This window comes from Catharus ustulatus, chromosome 15 (genome assembly GCF_009819885.2).
Source record: "Catharus ustulatus isolate bCatUst1 chromosome 15, bCatUst1.pri.v2, whole genome shotgun sequence".
Lineage (NCBI taxonomy): Eukaryota > Metazoa > Chordata > Aves > Passeriformes > Turdidae > Catharus > Catharus ustulatus.
In genome coordinates this window covers 16616287-16627296 of record NC_046235.1, presented here as the reverse complement: position 1 = coordinate 16627296, position 11010 = coordinate 16616287, and positions in this window count along the sequence as shown.

Sequence of the window (11010 nt, the reverse complement as noted above, 5' to 3'; positions counted from 1 at the left end):
CAGACATATTGGGCTGCATCTGCTGCTTTATTTTTAGGAGGATCAGCTCCAATAGATTTGCTTAGGAACAGCACAGGAAGAATTATGTGAACTTTGCAAAGAGCAGGATATTTCAAGTTCTGTGCCTGTGAACCTCGACAGTAATTCAAATGAATTACTCCTTGTAAAACTCCTGCTGACCCCTTCTCCCTGGAGGCTTCAATCCAAAAATCACCCCAGTAGTGTGAAAGGTCTGCCTCAAACCAGTGTGAGCCTCCAGGAAACACAGAATTAAGGTTGACTCCAGCTTTTCTTCCCATCTCTGCCAGGGCAGGATGTGAAACACTAATCTTAAAGAAATTAGGATTTTAGTTAAAAGTTAGAAGAAACTGGGCTTGAGATAGTTACCTGAAATATAAATAATTGATTGCCTGTCAATTTATGTTTGCTTAGCTGGGCTTGCAACGGGAAAGGATGAAACTAATACAGTAATTTCGCGATTATAAACTGCACCTGATTATAAGCCACAGGTCCGGGTGTCGGCAACTGTCTTGGGTTACAATACAGGATGTGATAACAGGTATCTGATCCTGATCTCTGTGGGAGATATTCTGCTAATGGGCATCCATTGAAAACAGCTAGGGCAGTGTTCTTTATCTTTTCACAACCCATCCTTCCTCCAATTTTAGTCAAAATGGTGCGGCTTATAATTGTGAAATTACACAAACAATTGCAACCAGAAACTCATTCTTTGCAAAACTGGAGCTGCCCCAAAAGCCATTTGTATTGTCATTAATAGAAAAGGTCAGGGTGAGGAAGACTCGCCTTACTTCCTCTTTTTAAGGCCCCTCCCCACAAAAACGACCCCAGATTAATTCAAGAAGCCAACCACGCTGCTTAATTGCCATTACAGCTAATTACCATGGGAAGCAGGGATGGGAGGGGCTGGTATTGTGAATATGTATTTGTTTGAACCTTTTGTCAATAAATAACTCTGTGATCACCTTTGATTTTGCAATGTTTATTAGAGGGTTACCCCACGCTGCTGCCCAGTGCTGAATAAACATTCACTTTGTAACTTTAAATTGTTAGAGAGTTTTTTTGTGCTCACAGTTGAGGATGATATTAGACCAATACTCATATTTTGGTAAATCAGATGGAGTTTGCAGCCAGCAGGAAAATGCAGGGGCCGTGTTCTGGGAGCCCTGGGCATCACAGAGAACAGCTCAGAGCAAACACAGCTCTGCCACTTCCCTGCCAGCAGCTCAACACAGCACAGGAGCTGATGGCATTTTGAAAGCAGCTTTAATTCCCTGTTCCCACCACACCAGGAGCTGCAGGCCTGACTCCAGCCTGATCTTGCAAGGGTTTTTTATTTTATTTTGCCTTCAAGGGCTGCTTCAAGAGCTCAGCAATGAAACAGAGAATTTACCAGAGCCAGGCTGGAAATTCAGCTGCTACCTTTGCTGGATTGTTGTAACACATCCTGCATCTGTGAACTGAGATGAACTGCACTTGTTTGGAACTTAACTTTGCTTATTCAGAGATTAAACCCCGTTGTCAGCTTGTAAAATCTATATTGCAAAAGCAGTGATAAAGAACATTTCCCTCTTCCACGCAGCAGTTTTGTCAATCCATCTCTGCTCCGGCCAGATAAATCACATTACACAGGGAGAGGGCAAATCTACCCAACTGCAGCACAAATGTGCAGAGGTTTTCAGAGTTTTTTCACAACTGCTGAGGGGTTTTGAAGGTGGGGGAGCTGGACTGTGACAAGTAACATTTATTTCTCTCTGGGAAAAAAAATCAATTGTATGGAAGGGTCCTTGTGAATGAAAACAAGGAACATTGGGCTGCCTCTGATCTCAATGCATTTTCCAGTGAAAAGCTGTACAGAACCTCAGAGGAAAAACCTGCCTTTAGGACTAATCAATAAAATACATTTTTGGTGTAAATATAGGTCTAATTGTGCAGGGTGATTCTAGTAGCAATTTTCACCTAACAAAATAAACTAATCCTTACTTTAAAAACCAAGCTGGTGGCAAATTGCAGATCCTCTTCCAGCTGAACTGACCTAATTCTTTTTTTGTTTTGTGCTGGTGCTGAACAAACACGCTCAGAGGATGCTTCAATAAATCAGAATTTCAAGACATACATCCAGAAGGCCTAGTCCTGGCTTGCCTGCCCACATTTATCTTTTAGCAGAAGAGCTCCTGAATCCTGAAAATTCAGGAACATGGGGAGGTGTCTGGCAGGGAGGGTGGGCTCAGGAGGATGCCCAGGGCCAGCAGCCCCATCTTTTGGTGAACCTGAATTTCACATCATCTTCTGCTGAGAGCTGGGGACCCCCACCCTGCAAAGCCCCCGGGACAGACCCTGCCAATCCAGGGGGATTTTCCAGAGGAAGGGCTGGGATAAAGCTGTTTTCTCTGCAGATGACCACTGGACAGAGGCTTCACTAGTGAAAGGAGCCCAGAGACAGCTCCTGGCTGTGGCCTCCTGGAAATTCCAGCAGGATTTTTCACTCCCTGAAGCCATGCTTTGTGCAGCCACATAAAACTGGCAGCTGCCACCTCAGATGCTCTTTGTGCCTGCAGAATTGCAGCAATAAACCAGTCATGTGTTAGGGCATATTTGTGTGCAGCTTTCTTACACCAGCTCTGTAAGTGGGACAAATTGGGTGAAAAAATGCAGTTTAATCCCCAGATGGTGGCATGATGAAGTTCTCATTATCTGAGCTCCAGAGCTCTGCAGACTGAGGGGAAAGGTGCAGGTGAAGTGTTGGCTCCCCTGTGCTGAGGGGGAAAGCTGGAAGCAGAATTTGGTGAGGAGGAGAAGCAGGAGGTTGGTGCCAGGGGAAAAGGGGGATGAGGAGAGAGCCAGGGGCAGCTCTGGCACAGGGAAAGGTGTGAGGGAAGCAGGGATACAGGGCCAGCTGGCAGGAGATGGGTGTGATTAATGTATTAATAAATTAATGTATTAATGCCCCTGTTTGCAGCAGGGGCATAATGTGCAGGGGAGATTGAGTATTGAGATCATTGAGATCATTGAGATAATTGAGATTACTGAGATCACAGATAATTTTTGAGATCATTGAGATCATTTATTGAGATCATTGAGATCTTTGACATCATTGAGATCATTGAGATTGATCATTGAGGTCATTGAAATCACTGAGATCATTGAGCAATTGAGATAATTGAGATTACTGAGATCACTGAGATCATTCATTGAGGTCATTGAGATCATTGAGATTACTGAGATCATTGAGATTACTGAGATCATTGGGATCACTTATTGAGATTATTGAGATCATTGAGATCCTTGAGATTGATTATTGAGATTATTGCCACTCCATCTGTGCTGAGGGCAAGGCTGTGAAGGGTTAAGGCAATGCACAGAAAAAGTCTGGGACAAGAATTTCCCCCAGTGATGCCCAGAGAGGCTCCTGGAACAGCACAGAGCTAAAGGAATAAAGCAGGAATTTATTAAAATCCTTCACAGGATTCACCCTGGGCAGTGCAAGAGCTCAGCTGTGCCTCCACCATCCCACCCAAGATGGGCTCTTGGTCCCAAGTTTTCCCACTTTTATCAGTTTTGTTCCATTCCCACATTGGGGTTCATTGTCCAATCCCAGCTCCAGGCTCTGCAGTCCCACCCTCCCAGATTCTCTCCTCAATTCCCTGTTTGCACTTTTTGGGGCTGGAGCTGCAGCGTGTCCTTGGTTCTGGGGCTGGGAAAGGATTGTTGTGTGTGCCTGGGCTGGGAGAGAGCCTGGAACACTTTGTGTGGAGTTCAGAGTCACACACCAATACAGAGCCTGGAACACTTTGTGTGGAGTTCAGAGTCACACGCCAATACAGAGCCTGGAACACTTTGTGTGGAGTTCAGAGTCACACACCAATACAGAGCCTGGAACACTTTGTGTGGAGTTCAGAGTCACACACCAATACAGAGCCTGGAACACTTTGTGTGGAGTTCAGAGTTATATCCTAATGCAGTGCAGAGTCTGGGAAATATAAAAACTCAAACTTGAGGCATCAGCAGCACCTGAGGCCAGCCCAGCCCAGCCTGGCAGGGATCAGCTTTATCTGGGCTGGGCTGGGCTGTCTCCTCTCAGACACGGCTGCCAAGCTCTTGGCAGGGGAGGAAAGGAAATTGCTGCTGCTCAGAGTGAGAGCCCAGCACAAGTTTCCCAGCCAGGCTTGAACCAGAGCCAGGGTGTCAGATAAAGTGACCAGCTGGGAGGCAAAACAAGGTAAAAATAAGAGAAGCATCCCTATCAGGAGACAGAACAGTGGGCAGCTCTTGTTTCTGCTGCTATTAATAATGCATGGAGACTGCTAACAAATCTACCAATTTCACACCACTAATTGCAGAAATGTTTGCCACCTCCCCAGGGCATTTCTCACACTTCCCTGACACTTTATTATTTTTCCTTCCCCTTGGCCGCCTCGCTTTTCCCTCTTCTTTCCATGAGGTTTTTTTTAAATGGCAGCTGCTCACCAAACCAAAGGCTGAAGGATTAACCACCATTAAAAAGGTTTTAGGTACTGAAATAGTGCATTTTGTAGAGTGCAACATAATGGTAAGAAAATATTTATGCAATAATTCAGTGAGGACTTGCTCAACACCTTTTTGGTTTTTTTTTTCTCCTATAAATACCTATCAAGTTCAAATATTCCACCACAACTCTTAGTTCCACTGCAAGATCTTGAATTTCAAATATTACTCAACAGAAAGAAATCACCTCAGGGTTTTCAGGATTTCACTCCCTCAAAAAAAACAGACCAGCTTATCAAACTCCTGAGCATCACTAAATGCAACAGCTTTGCAGCTACTCTTTGCTTATCCCCTGAAATAAAACTTTGCTGGGAAGGTGGATTGATTTGGGAGGAAAGAACAGTAAAATGTAAAATATATTTCCAGAAATCCATGGTACTGATTTAATGTTTTTAGGGGCAGGAGTAAAAGGAGGTGGTGGAACACCTAAAAAAGTGGGGGTTTTGGTTTTTTGTGTTTTTTGTTTTGTTGTTGTTGTTATGATTTGTAACTATAACATAAAGGAAAAATCATGAGAAAAATCTGCACACAGTGACTTTCACTGATCAGACAGACAAATATTAAGGCCCACAGGTTTCACCTCTTATTTTGTTGATCTGCACATCCCATGACAAACACAACCAGGGCTGGTGCGTTCAGCACCGAAAAGCAGAACAAAGCCACACATCAACGTGCAGCTGCTGCATGGAAGGAAATGGAGGAGACTGAAACCTTGAATTTCCTGCTGGATGCTCCTTGAAATTGGAGGCATCTCCACCAGGAGACCTGAGAGCATGACTGAATTATCAGGTGGATCTGATAATGTGTGGCTGCTTTAGAAAAGAACTTTTTCATCAATTAAGGGCTGATATAAAACCCCATCAGAGTGAACAGGAAAATTGCCACTGACTTTGCATCAGGTCTGAGAAGAGCCACAGAGGGAGGATGAGCAGCACCAGAGGCAGCTCTGAGCAGGCAGCAGGGTTTCACAATGAGCCAGTTTTGCAGTTCAAACCTTTGCCCCACCTGAGCCACCCCAGTTTGGATTTACTGGGGAAAAAATGAGGGAATTTCTATAAACCCCCCCTCCAGACTGTGCCAGTGCAGCAGAACTCCCAGAGGAACATCCCTCCAGCCCTGCAGGACAGCTTACAGGTGATATTCCCACTATTTAAAACCCTGGGAGTGCTCTGAGTTCTTTCTCAAGAGGCAGCAGGCTCCAGCAGCAGCTTTGCATTAGCCCAGGACTGATATAAATGAAGAAAAGTCAGGCCTGATGCCACTGGACACGTTTGGTGACATCCTGCTGTATCAGATACTCCAACAGAAGAGTTCATCTTTATTTCCTGCACTCTCCTCATCTCCTGAATCCCACTTGAGCAGCAAACAGCCGTGATTTGAAGTCTGCTCACAGCCAACTGTGTCCAGGAATCTCAAAGCCTGAGCTGGACACCCAGCCTGAGGAGCAGCGAGCAGATGGGGAAGCACAGAGAGAGGATTTGTCAGTGCCACACACTGATCCTGGGCACTCCAGCTGCAGAAAATACTTCTTGTGCAGCCTGAGAGCAGGAAAGCACTAATTCTCACCAAGTAAAGATCAACAGTTCAGTTTTTAACAGCACCAGTCAGCAGGCAAAGAGCAGCACACAGCAAGATAAAAGGCATGGTGGGGCAGCTCTGCCCAGTCTTGGTGCTGGAGGAGGAGTGAGGGAAACTGAGGCTAATTCTAGAAAAAAAAGCTGTTTTCCCCAAATTAAGTGGTGATGCAAGAAGCTGATGCTCTCAACTTTTGGTGTAACTGGTATTTTTGAGATTTGCTGGAGGGAAAAAACGATGAAAGAGTTTTGCTCTCCTTGTTTCCCCTGGAATAAAGAAAAACTGAAGATGAGGAGTGGCTGGGCAGCACCTCCAAATGGAGACACCCCAGCCCTCCTGGGCTTACCCTTGCTGGTTTGTCCTGGATGCTGTGAGCTGATCCCCAGCCCCCCTTCCATGTCAGGGGCACTTCCACACTGCTTTGGATGCTGAGGTTTCTCCAGAGTGCAGTAAACAGAGAGATTAAAATCCCATCCCCATGCTCAGGTTGCCTTGGGCGATGCACACACAACATATGTTTGTGCAAGGAGAGCTGCACGGTGCCAAATTTGTGTTTAAATCTGTTTATTCATGGCTACTTTCCTCCTCAGCCTGGGATCCAGAGGTCACTGGGACCTGCATGTGCTGCATCACCCCCAGATTCCTGCTCTGCAGTCATCCCTGCAGTTCTGCTTTTCCAGTGAGGATATTGGGCACAGAATGCTCATCCAAAGCTGAGACTGACAAATAATTTATTTTTTTTTCTGAGTCAATGCAATGTAAATTTTGACCTGACCACTTAAGCTGAACATGCTGGAGAATCCAAACTCCTGGGGGCATTTTCCCCCTCCCACAACACTTTGGTGAGAGCAGCTCTGTGTTTGTGCCCTGAACCCATCAGGTGCTGGATTGTTCTCCCTCCCATTCCCTGAGCACTGCTCCCTGCTCTGCTAAAAGCAGCTCGTGTGTTTTAGGGATCCCCAAACAATTCCATTCACTGCACTGGGAACTTCACCTCCTGAGGAGCAGCAGGGAAAATCCCAATTATTCCCAGGCCAGCTGCAAAAGGGGTTCCAGTGAAAAAAGTCAGAGTGCAGCCCTGGTGCCACACTGTGCTTGTGCCATTCAGGTTATTTACAACTGCCTTCTTTAGTTACTGTAAATCTCTGCAGAAAGGGCTTAATTAAGATATGATTAGGTTGGGATTATTGCATATGAGGTTCTTCCTAGGGCTTATAAACGTGACAAACTCTGAAATACGGTTTCCCACAGAAAAGGAGAGGGAAGGAGGGAAGTGGTGCTTTTACTGAAATACCACAATTCCCTAATTACTCCTCTACTCCAGTGACTCTGAGTGCTGGATAAAAACAATTAAAGAAACATTCTCTGTTCTGCCCTCTTATGCCTCCAAACCCATATTCTCTTCAGGGACTCAATTTAACAGCAGCTGTGGAGTAAGACTTGAATGAAATTAAGCTGATTTAGGAGCCTGTGTGGAGCCCTGAGCACAGGGACATTGAGCAGCTTTGGAGATTAATTCCCATTACTTGGGCTGCACTATCAGGAAATGTTAAAATCTCTGCCCAGCCCTTTCTCACTGAAATATCTTCGGGCAGAGAAGACAAAAGGCCTTTGCAGGGTGTGTGTGTTCTCTTTTTAGGGTGCAGCTGTTCATCCCTCCCCAGGTGTGCCTGGAGGTGTGAAAGGTGAGAATCCCCTGAACTGAGCCCTCCTGGTACTGCAGTGTGAGGAGCAGCAATTGCTGCTCCAGCTCATCTGAACAACAGGTCACAGCCTGAGATAAATATTTAATCTACCTGCAAAGGCAGATGAAGTGATGGTGATTTCAGATTAGAATGGGCTGGAAAGGACTTTAAAGATCATCTCATTCCATGGGCAGGGACACCTCCCACCATCCCAAACCCTCTCCAGCCTGGCCTTGGACACTTCAGGGATGGGAATTCTTCCCTTCACTGTTTTATCAGCAGCCACTCTGAAATCCCTAAGCAGACACACAAAGGACCATGGATTCTGTAGAACATTTGTTCATAAGAGGAATTTGGCAAAGCAATGCCATGTATTGATATGTCAAGGAAATTATTTTCCTTTCTCCCCGAGCTGGGAGGGAGCCAAGCAATACCCAGCTCTTCCTACACTTCTCCATAGTGATATTTTTTTTATTAACACCACTAAAAGAAGTAATAAGCAGGTGTTTAAAATGTACAAATCTGTCCCCACCAGGTCCTTTTGATCACGGTGACCTCAGTTTGCAACATCACATTTAACATCCCCACCCCCTTAACCCCCTGTTGTTTTGAAATATTAGCCACTGGTGTCCTGGGATTAAAACAGAAAGTTTTCTGCTTTGACTCCTTGCCAAAACCATTAAAATATTCTCTGCACTGTCACAGCTTGTGCCACCTCCCAGGGGAGTTGATTTAAAAGTAAATTATATGTAAGTGTCAGATGAAAAGAGCTTCATTATCTAATTCTTCCTACACCAGCATTTCTTTAAATTGCTTACTAGGGACAGAAGACAATTAGTCCTGTGTTTGAAAGGAGAAGTAATAAGGATCTGTCACTCCCATTAACCATCTTTTTTTATTTTTTTTAATATGCAAATACAGTTGCTTCCTGAAGAAGTTTGCTGGGACAGCCAGGGACACACTCAGCACCCTAGCCCAGTCTGGTGATTGAATCAGCACTGAAATAATGACAAAAACAGGAATCCTCCATCCCTCTGCAGAACTACAAGCACACAAACGTTGCCATGGCACCTACAGCTCTCAAACAGAATTCAGGAGCACCAGAGAGTGTCAGCAGGACACAGCCTGGCTGAAAGTGGGATTGGCACAGCTCTTCAGGACCTGGAGCTGAGGTCTGGAATGCTCATTGTTGGCAGAGATGGATCAGAACCCCCTGAGAACCCCCAGCACTCAGCTCCCAGCGTGGGCACCTTTTCACCTGAAACTCTGCCCCAGGTTTAGTTTAAATCTGTGTCACATCTGAGACACTCCTGCTCTTATCCATCCTCACAGGGGAAATTCTCCAAGTGCTGGGTCAGGATCAAAGAGCAAACTGAACTAATGCAGGCACAGACAGTTCCTGCCCAGCCCATGTCATCCCAAATGCTCCTGGCAGAGCTCAGAGCCTGCCCTTTCAGTCACATCACCTCCATCCTCTATATCACTTCATTTGCTTCCTCCTCCTCCTGGATCTGAAGAACTCTGAGCTGCTGACAGGATGAAAAGGCTCCCCTGGGACAGAGATGAGTTCAGTGCACAGTGAGCAGCTTTGTTCTCTTCTGCACAGGAGCCCAAGGTGTTCTCAGCCTCCAGAAGCTGCTGTGGGAGTTCTCCAGAGCTCAGCACCCAGCTGGGCTGCACAAGGCATCTTCCTCAGCTTGGTGAGCCCTGCCCTGCTCACAGAGAGCCTCCCCACGCTAATTATTTAAAATGTAATTACTCCAAATCCTTTAAAATCATTTAATTGGGCACATGGAGTCTCTCTAGGACAGATCTCAGAACTGAGGCACCTGGGCAGCCCCTGGCTCTCCAAGCAGCTCGTGTGCATCTGAGCAGCAAGGGCAGGACTGCAGAGCTGCTTCAGACACATTTTGCTGCCTCTGTGCTGTCTCTGCACTCAGGGCTGCAAGGTTACTGCTTCCATACAAATCATTCTGCTCAAAACCCTCCAAACAGGAGGCTGATGTTTTATGAGGTGCAGAACAGCCTTTGCTGAACTGATGACATCTCTAATTCCGTGGCCAGTTATTAAACACTCAGACTCTGAAACCAGCAGAGAGCCAGAACACACAGCACTGGCTTTAAAGTGACCTCCAGAGCAGCAGGACCTGCTGGGAGATACTGTCAAGAACTCAGACACCTTGGAATTATTTTTGGCTCTCCCAAATATGCTCAGGAATCTTTTGCAAAGTGATCAGGGTTCATTAAACAAAACACCTAAGGATGAATTTAAGCGATTTATCTAATGGGAACAACTTGTTTGTGCTCCTGTAGACAGAATTACATCTCCCTCCATCCTAAGCCAAGAAAATTCATATTTAAGGTTTGCAAGACCAAGTTGAGTGCTGATGCCACTCTGAGACAAAGGTCAGCACTGTAGGAAGGACCTTTGAACAGAGCAGGACAAGTAGGAGAAGCAGTTTGGATTTGACAGCTCTGTTACTGCTCAGTATTTACTCCTTTCTCCTGAATAAAATAACCCCCTGCCAGGCTTAAACTGGCTCAAGGCCAGCATGTAGATCTTCACTTCCACAAATCCCTGCTCTCAGCTCAGTTTGGGAGGCTGGATGGGAGCAGGGAGAGAATGAATGTGGTCAGTGTCCATGAAAGGCATTGGAAATCATAAAAGCTTCCAAGTGCAGCCAGTAAAAGCCTCAGCACAGCAATTGTGCCTCATGTGGGCCTGATGCTAAAGTTACCCAGTTCTCATACAGAAATTTTGATGTCAAGTGGAAGAGTAATATTCAGCAATCAGTTTGTGTCTCCTTTAATGCCCCTGCTGTAACCTTTAGAAATGTGTTTCACTGCCTTTCTGCAGCTCCAAAATTCGGGATTTTGTGTTTAATTCCCTTTGTCTCTTCACCAGTTACTCTGAAAACAAGGCTTTTGCCTCTGCTCTGATAAAGCCACCAACAGCAAAGGGAAGGAGGTGAGAAAGATATTGAGGTCATTGAAATAATAATATTCAAGATATTGAGGTTTTTGGGTTGCATAAAACCAGGCTAAAGGAAAAGCTGCAGTATTACCCTCCATGATCAAGCAATAGAAAAATATTTATCCATGTTAAGGGTCTGTCAGCAAGTAAATAGCAGCAGCTCTGCCAGCATTTAAGAAATGTTATCCTGATCCTGCCCTCCCCCTTCTGCAGGCACCAACATTCTGAAGTCAC